At 38.5% G+C, this 9,914-nt stretch overlaps 1 pseudogene; it reads right to left on the reverse strand.

Moving 5' to 3' along the window:
* Positions 1-9,162: 9,162 nt before the first annotated feature.
* LOC123820725 lies at positions 9,163-9,689 on the reverse strand (annotated as a pseudogene).
* Between the last annotated feature and the right edge of the window lie 225 nt (positions 9,690-9,914).

A 9,914-nucleotide genomic window follows, 5' to 3' on the forward strand; every position in this document is an offset into this window, starting at 1 on the left:
AAATATATAAATATATATAAATATATACTTTTAAGTATTTTTTATTGATTATGCTATTCCAGTTTTTCCAATTTTTACTCCTTTATCCCCCCTCCACCTTGCACACTCAACCTTCCAGCATTCCCTCCCACCTTAGTTCATGTCCATGGGTTGTATATATGAGTTCTTTGAGTCCTCTATTTCCTATACCATTTTTATCTCTTCCTGTCTATTTTATGCCTACTAATTATGCTTCTTCTTCCCTGTATCTTTTTACCCCTATTCCTCCCTTCTCCCTCCCCAGTGAAATCCCTCAGTGCGATGTCTATTTCTCTGATTCTGTTCCTATTCTGGTTGTTTGCTTAGTTTTTGTTTTTGTTTTCATCGTCTTTCTTTTCTTTTAGGTTCACTTGTTGATAGTTGTGAATTTGTTGTCATTTTAAAGTTCAGATTTTTTATCTTCTTTTTCTTAGATAAGTCCCTTTAACATTTCATATAATAAGGGCTTGGTGATGATGAACTACTTTAACTTGACCTTATCTGGAAAGCACTTTATCTTCCCTCCCATTTTAAATGAAAGTTTTGCTGGATAGAGTAATCTTGGATGTAGGTCCTTGCCTTTTATGACTTGGAATACTTCTTTCCAGCCCTTTCTTGCCTGCAAGGTTTCTTTTGAGAAATCTGCTGATAGTCTAATGGGAATACCTTTGTAGGTCACTATCTCCTTTTCTCTGTCTTCTTTTAGGATCCTCTCCTTAACTTTAATCTTGGGCGACTTAATGATGATGTGCCTTGGTGTGTTCCTCTTTGGGTCCAACTTCTTTGGGACTCTCTGGGTTTCCTGGACTTCCTGGAAGTCTATTTTCTTTGCCAAGTTGGGGAAGTTTTCCTTCATTATTTGTTCAAATTAAGTTTTCAATTTCTCACTGTTGTTCTTCTCCTTCTGGCATCCCTATAATTCTGATGTTGGGATCTTACAGTTTTTCCCAGAGGCCTGTAAGGGTCCCTTCACTTTTTCCAGTTCTTGTTCCTTGATTTTCTTCTGGATGGATGTTTTTTTTTTTTCCTTTTGTTTCAATCGTTGCTTTGAGTCCTGGTTTCCTTCCTGTCACTGTTGGTTCCCTGAATATTTTTCTTTATTTCACTTTGGGTATCCTTCAGTTTTTTCATTTTTTGAGCAAGCTTAATCAAATCTGTGAGCATTTTGATTACCAGGGCTTTAGATTCTCCATCAGATAGGTTGGCGATCTCCTCATCACTTAGTTCTGAGGTAATAATCTGTTCTTTCATTTGGGCCATATTTCATTGTCTTGGCACAGCTGATAGGTTGTAAGGGGCCGGGGCCTTTGGTATTCACCTGGGCAGGGCAACTCTCTTTGCTGGGCTGTGGCGCTGCCTGTGGGGGAGGAGTCAGCGAGGGAACAGTGCAGCTTGCCTGCTTGTCTCTAGTGCACCTTTCAAGGAACTCTTGTGTGAGACTGGGAGTATCTCCCACTGTGGCAACCCTAGCTATAGCCCATAGTCAACTCTGAGCCCCCTTGAGGCAGCCCCTCACGCACAGCCAAACTTGGCAGCCAAGCCCCCACCCCCAATTCTGCCAGTTGCTATGGGTTTTCTGAATCTGCCTGTGCACTTCATGCCTTACTGGTCTGGTTGTTCTCATTTATTTTTTCTCTTTAATTCTTTGGTTGTTGAAGTTCCATGCAGTTTGATTTTCTGGCACTTTTGCTTGTTTATTGATTTTTGATTGGTTGTTGTCCTCTTTTTGGTTGTGCAAAAAAGCAAAGGTTTTCTACCTACACCTCCATCTTGGCTGGAACTCTAAAGAGAGAATCCATAAAATATATATTTTCTTAAGTATATAGTACTTTTGCTTTTTCATACTTTAGGGTCTCCTGTTACCTTTTTTTAGTTTACACTCAACTTATCCCATCCAAGACCTAAACTAGGTTATTTTTTTCTCTCAAACTTTCCTCCCTGCTCTCTCTTCAACCTCATGTCACTTCCTCATCTTCTTTGTGCTAAGATCTGCACTGGTAGAATCCATAAAAAGCAAGTGCTATCAATAAAAAAGTGGTAATCATTTTTGCAAGGTTATAGTCTACCTGAATATTTTTTAATATTATAAGTCTTCAGAAGTTGGGAAACTTTTCCATGTCATATTCTTGCATGGAAGCAGGCTAACCATTAAACTAAGATAAAAACCCTGGTCTGTGGGCTTCAAATTATGTTTCTCAAATATTTCTGCTAATAGGAGTTACTGGTATAGGTAACTCAATTAAACCTACAATTAGCAATTAACTGCTACTGCAACTTTCTGGGCTGTTTTTCCTACTATGAAAAATACAGTGGTTAAGAATGTGAACTCTGAAGACAGACTGTTGCTTTGACATGAACGTAAACTTTTCTGTGCCTTTATTCCTTAACCATAATTCCTGTAAAATAGGAATCATAATAGTACCCTCACTCTATAAAACTGTGAATTAAATTGTATATCACACATTACCTGGGATATGAACTCTATAAGTGTTCACTATTATAATTTTATTATTAACATTATGGTTATTTCTATCATTCATATTATCTATCTAAACCAAAAGTGGAGTTTACTGTTTAGGATTAGTGTGCCCCAACAAATACAAGACAGAGGAAGGAGCTGTAGAACATCAGGGAAGAGGGATTCCAGGACTTGACCAATCAGCCAGTAAACTGGCTATGGTTCTAAGTCTAACTGAAGGAGTCTTGCTATGGGAGGTGGAGAAGATTCAAAACTATCTCTAAAATGCAACCATATGATTTCTGTTACATTAAGCATTCTATTATAGCTAAAGAAGTTGGATGTAAGAACACATCAAACGCCAGTAGCAAAAAATCCTAAACCATCCAATTAAAAAATGGGAAAAAGACCTGAACAAACATTTGTCTAAAGAAAATACACAAATGGTGGCCCTAGCTGGGTAGCTCAGTTGGTTATATCATTGGCCTGGCATGCCAAGGTTGTGGGTACTATCCCTGGTCAGTGCATGTATAAGAACCAATGAATGCATAAGTAAGTAGAAAAACAAGTTGATCTCTTTCTCTCTCTCTTGTCCTCTCTCTCAGATTAATAAATAAAATTAAAAAAGACACATAAATGGGCAGCAGGCACATAAAAAGTACTCCACATTAGTAATCCTCACAGAAGTGCAAATCAAAACCACAAGAAAATATTATCACATGTATTCTCGGTGTGTGTGTGTGTATAAAATGGAATATTATTCGGCCACAGGAAAGGAGATCCTGCATTTGTGATGACATGGATGGACTATGAGGGCATCATGCTAGGTATGATACCACTTGTATGTGAAATCTAAATTAACTGAACTATTAAAGGAAGAGTGGAATGATAGATGCCAGGTGCTAGGGAATGGAGGAAATTTGGAGATGTTGATTGAAGAGCACAAACTTCCTGTTGTAAGATCAATAAATCCTGGGAATCTAAGGTACAGCATGATGATTATAGCCAATAGTACTGTATTATATATTTAAAAGTTATTGAGAGAGTAGATCTTAAATGTTCTCACCACAGAAATAAAATAGTAATTATGAGATGGGATGGAGCTTCTAGCTAATGCTATGGTGGTGTAGTGATCATATTATAATATATACATGTATCAGATCAACATGTTGTAGACCTTAAATTACACAGTTATATGTCAATCATATTTCAGTAAAGCTAGAAACAAACAATCAAAAGACACAGGGAGAAGATATCCATCTACAAGCCAAGGAAGGAGATCTCCAAAGAAACCAACCCTGCCAACACCTTGATCTTGGACATCTAACCTCCAGAAACTTTGAGAAATAAATTTCTGCTGTTCAAGCACAGAAAAGTACTGAAAATTTAGTGTAAAATGCAGAATATAATGTTTAGTCCCAGATTTGAAAATATTTACCCTGTAGAAAACATTTGGAGAAGTATTTTGAAATATTTTTACTTTTTTGGTAGTATTGATTACCCAGGCATAGGCATGGATGGCTTGCATCCTCACACAACCACATCAAAATTACAACTAAACTATAGAACAACCATCCCTCAGAAACATCAGAAATTGAGTTGAATGGAAGTCTGACAACTATGGAATTAAAGAAACTACATCCATCCAGACTATGGGGAGATGTGGAACAGGCTGGTCCCATATCCACATGCGGCAGATCAATATTTGGGAGGGATATCTTGGGAGTGAGGGGTCCCATCCCCACACCAGGCTCCCCAGCCCAGGGTTCCAGGGCTAGGAAGATAAGTCCCTATAACTTCTGTTGCAAAAACCAATGGGGATTGAATCAGTGGAAGAAACTTCTAGAGTCCCAAGCAATTCCCCTTAAAGAACTCACACATGGACTTATTCAGACTCACTCCCTCTGAGCTCTAGCACCAGGGTGCCAACTGAAAGTCACCAGTAGCATACAATGAGGAACTAAAGTGTCTGGCATGAAGGCAGGAGTTGGTGGACAGTTTTCTCCAAGATAGAAAGGTGGGCAGAGGCCATTGTGTCTTTTCTGAGCCTTCCTCCCACAGAGCCACAGAGCTGGAATGGCATGCTATATCTGAGGCTCCATAAAACTGGCTAACACTGTATTCCCTGCCCTGGAGATCCCCTGAGGCTCCGTCCCACTCAACTTATAGCTGTTAACAGTGGCTTTTCTGTATGAATGACTGATCTTGGCTCATGCTTCACAACTTCCTAAATCCTTTCAAACAAGCAACATTTGGCCTCAGTGAGCTACCAGCCCCTCTACCTCTTGCTAGGTGGCCCCAGGCATGACACTAGCAGCAGTGATCCTAGACTCACAGCTTGGCTTTGTCTGGGAATCTCCAAGCTTCCCACAAGAAGCCAACATCTCAGATTGCCTTATTGCTCAAGCAGGGTATCCACAGGCAAATCGCAGGTAGGGGCTGATCTTGACCTGCACCACTTTGGAAACCCCAGGGTGCACACCCAGTGGACACCTACAGACCATGTCAAAACACCACACCCTTGCCCATGCACAGATGATTCTCCATGGAGGGTGGATGTTGGTGGTCAGTGGTCACAGTCAGTCCTTGCAGCTGACAGGACTGGCTGGGTAAATACCTCCCATTGACCAGCCAACAGCAATCAAGGCTCAACTATGAGGAAGATGTACTCAGCCCACACAAAGGACACACCTTGAGTAGCCAGCTTGGGTGATAGAGGAGGCTGTGTCCTGGACACTACAGGACACCCACTACATTGGGCCATGCTACCTAGAAAGAGAGTCACTGAAGCTCTACCTAATACACAGAAACAAATACAGGGAAGCTACCAAAATGAGATGAAGAAAAGGCTCATGACCCAAATGAAAAAAACAGATCAAAACTCCAGAAAAAGAACAAAACAAAATGGAGAGAAGTCATCTATTAGATGCAGATTTCAAAACACTGGTTATAAGCATGCTGAAGGAACTTAGTGAGGACCTCAACAGCATAAAAAAGATCCAGTCAGAAATGAAGGATACACAAATTGAAATAAAGAACAATTTACAGGGAAACAACAGTCAAGTGGATGAAGCCAAGAATCAAATAAATGATTTGGGACATAAGGAAGACAAAAACAAAAACAAAAAACCAAGAAACAAAAAAAAATCAAACAAACAAAAAACCAAAGCAAAAAACAACCAGAACAAGAAGAAAAAAGGAATTCAAAAAGACGAGGGTAGTGTAAGGAGCCTCTGGGATGACTTCAGGTGTTCCAACATTCAAATCATAGGAGTACCAGAAGGAGATGAGAAATAGCAAGAAATTGAAAATCTATTTGAAAAAATAATGAAAGAAAACTTCCCTAATTTGGTGAAGTAAATAGACATCCAAGTTCAGGAAGCACAGAGAATCCAAAATAAGATGGATACAAAGAGGCCCACTCCAAGACACATCATAACTAAAATGCCAAAGGTTGAGTATAAAGAGAAAATCTCAAAAACAGAAAGAGAAAAGCAGCTACTGCTTTTGGGATTGACAAGAAATATTGAAAGTCATGAAAAGTAGGGTTCTAAAACCAAGATTGCTTTACTCAGTGACAATATCACTTAGAATGGCAGGGCAGATAAAGAGCTTCCCAGACAAAAAAAAAAAAAACCTAAAGGAGTATGTTAAAGGAGTATCACGAAACCATTATTATATGAAACATTAAAGGGGCTTATTTAAGAAAAAGATTAAAACTATGAGCAATAAAATGGCAAAAAGTACATTAACTATCAACAATTGAATCTAAAAAACAAACTAAGCAAACAAGAAGAACAGAGACAGAACCATGGATACTGAGAGCATTTTGATGGTTGCCAGATGGGTGGAGGGTGGATTTAGGGGAGTAGGTGAAGAGGTGATGGGAATAAGAAGTACAAATAGGTAGTTACAGAATAGCAACAGGATATAAATTATAGTATAGGAAATGGAGTAGTCAACGAACTTACATGTATGACCCATGAATATGAACAACGGTGTGTGGATTGCCTGAGGGAGTGGGGGATGTTTGATGGAGGGGGGGGCAGGGGAGGAAAATTGAGATAAATATAATAGCATAATCAATAAATATAGTTAAAATATTGATTATCCATATACATAGCTTTGTACTAGTTCCTTTGATTAGAATTCAACTTATGTAGATATAGAATGTATACATAGAGATGGCACACTCAAGAAAACTCAACAAACTGATAGATTAAAGCCATTTTGCCTCAAATATTTATTTACTAGTCGGTGTAGTTTGGGGCCGAATGGCCCAAAAATGTAAAATTCTGCAGTTTTGAATAGCTATGAAGACATAGCCTGAAAACTATTGTGTTTGCCATGCTACTACTAGAGATGGGAAAGTAAATAAAGTGATAGGTTTTACTCCAGAATTTAAGGGAGTTGAAAAATGCCATCAAGTTACACACACACACACACAACACATTCACATGGCTTATGTTTTTAAGGTGAATTACTTATTAGCACTTGAAAGAAAAAAGTAATTGGCTCTACTAAAAGTAGTGAAGTCCAATTTGATCTCTTAATCCTCTTTATTGCTCAGACATTAGAATTATTGGTACTCATCCATTAACTTAGGGAGATAAGACAGAAGGTATAGTATTAAAAATAAAGAAAGTAAGGTAGGATGGCAGGCATGGTAAGTGGAAAAATTAAGAGCCATGCTATTTATTTCATAAGGAAACTTGATAGTAATAGAAAATACATTTTAAATAAATAAGAAGTATGTATCTTAAAATAAATGTACCTCTGTTTAAGTAAATAATTTCTGTAATCTCATTCTGCTATAGGTAATTCTTACAGAATTCTCTGTATGGTTTCACTGCATATTCTCTCATTTTAAATGACTCCTCTGAAGTTTGAATTAAAAATGCAGTTTCACATTTATAGACAATTCACTCATGAGTTCATGCAACCTCCCCAAAAGGTATTAAATGAAGAATATTTTTTGAGATAAAGAAATTATAATCCAGAATGCTTTTATATTACCTTATTATTCACAATTACTCAAAGAATTCTATTATTCTATATACATTCTTGTTATTCAGAATGTACAATATCCAAAGCCTGATTTTTGGAAACTGACTCATAGCAATTGTTCAACTGAGCCTTAGTAAAGGAAGTCCCTCAAAGCATGCACTTTCCATCTTAATGTTAGCAAAGTTGCTTTTGAATCCTTCCATGCCTTACAGAAAAAGCAACAAGTCTTTTGTAAACTACTCTCCAAAGTGGGATGGTGAGCACCACTATTTCACAAACAAGGCTGAATGCCCATTGTGAGCCCAGGAAGTATACATTTGACTGTTGAACATAGGTCCAAGAATCCCTGCTGCACTACCAGAAGCTGTTAACCAGCCCTTGTACACACCCTCAGGTTTTGGTTCCAGAATTTTTTAATATAATGTATAGAGCATAAAATTGCAGAATGGATAGCCTATTTCAGTTAGCACAGCTGGTATGAAGAACTGGGCCAGGTCTTCTCTTGGAGACCTCCAAGAGTAACAATAATTTCTCCATATGTGGTATTAAGGATTCAATTAAATGTGAATCTTCATTTATTTAGGGAAATTGATTTCCCCAAGGTAACAAGATAAAGAAGCCAATCCATACAATGATGAGTCCTCTCAGTAGACTAGCATGTTAGCATGCTTGCCAATCTTTTAAAAAGTGATTTAATCCCCATTAAAATAATAACTGCCTCAACTCCAAGAGAAGCAAGTGTCAGGTTGGCCAAAAAGTCCATTACATTTTTTTCTATAAAATAAAAGACACATTTTTCATTTTCACCAATAACTTTATTGATTCAGATATTTTGAGTATGTTGGCTATCTCCCGCTATTGGCTTCTAGTGAGCAGAGGCCAGGGGTGCTGCTAAACATCTTACAGGGGTGCTGCTAAACATCTTTTGAGGCTGTCATAAGACAGCCTCACAGCAAAGAATTATTTGTCCAAAATGTCAATAGTACCAAAAAACTTTGCAAACAACTTCTGACACATTCTACCAGTCACAGCACCTTCTTTATACTCTGTGTATTTTTCTTTTGTGTTTCAGTTGCATTTTAACCTTTCTTTTTTTTTCTTTTTTAATTTTTTAAAAGATTTTATTTATTTATTTTTAGAGAGGGAAGGGAGGGGGAGAGAGAGAGAGAGAGAGAGAGAGAGAGAGAGAGAGAGAGAGAGAGAGAGAGAGAGAGAGAAACATCAATGTGTGGTTGCTGGGGGTCATGGCCTGCAACCCAGGCATGTGCCCTGACTGGGAATTGAACCTGCGACACTTTGGTTCGCAGCCCACGCTCAATCCACTGAGCTACACCAGCCAGGGCACATTTTAACCTTTCTTTAAGTAATAAAGCATAATACACCAAAAATGTTGCATATCTTCTTTCATCTTATTAATATTAAAATGGCTGCACAAAAATTCACCAATTTTGATGTTTTTAAAATTAAAGTTTTTTGTTGTTTAGTTTTTATTTCATAATTATAAACTTAATTCTGCAAACCAGCTGGACTTGGAAGGGGTAAGGAAGGCATGGAACCCAGTGAACTGTGTCAAGAGCACAAAGATTATAGAACATTACAAGTAGATGGGGTGAAGGGGTGCTCTCCTGAGCTACTGAAGGAATGGTCTGGTGGTTAAGATAAAACACAAGTCAAATTTATTAGAGTTGTCCACAGTCCGTAATGGTGATCTTGCTGGTCTTGCCATTCCTGGATGCATAGCGCTCCATGGCTGTCACAACATCCATGCCATCCTTCACCTGGCCGAAGACCACATGCTTGTCATCCAGCCACTAAGACTTGGCAGTGCAGATGAAAAACTGGGAACTGTTTGTGTTAGGTCCAGCATTTGCCATAAACAAGATACCAGGACCTGTGTGCTTCAGAATGAAATTCTCATCACCAAACTTCTCCCCTTAGATGGACTTGCCACCTGTGCCATTGTGGTGTGTGAAGTCACTACACTAACACATAAATCCTGGAATAATTCTGTGAAAGCATGAACTTTATAACCAAATCCTCTCTCCCCAGTTCTTGGAGCATGAAAGTTTTCTGCTGTCTTTAGAATTTTGTCTGCAAACAGCTTGAAGGTGATGTGGCCTGATGGCTTGCCCTCAGCAGTGATGCCAAAGAACATGGGGGGGTTGACTGTGGCTGGGTGGGGGAAGGTCTGAGGCAGCAGCAGCATCTACAAGGCTGATAATCTTTTTAAATGCACACTGATATGACAACTGTCACAATACAATCTAATGAAATTGTTTTGAATAAAGTTAAAGACAACTAAGCACTACTAGAGCCATCATACGAAAAAGAAAATGTAATGGGCTTTTTGGCCAACCCAATAGTATTCCATCATATAACATAGTCAAGGCATGCATATCCATTGTTAATGGAGTAAGGATGATTTCCAAGA

Source organism: Phyllostomus hastatus, unplaced genomic scaffold (genome assembly GCF_019186645.2).
Source record: "Phyllostomus hastatus isolate PE091 unplaced genomic scaffold, TTU_PhHast_1.1 phas_contig_37, whole genome shotgun sequence".
Classification (NCBI taxonomy): Eukaryota; Metazoa; Chordata; class Mammalia; order Chiroptera; family Phyllostomidae; genus Phyllostomus; species Phyllostomus hastatus.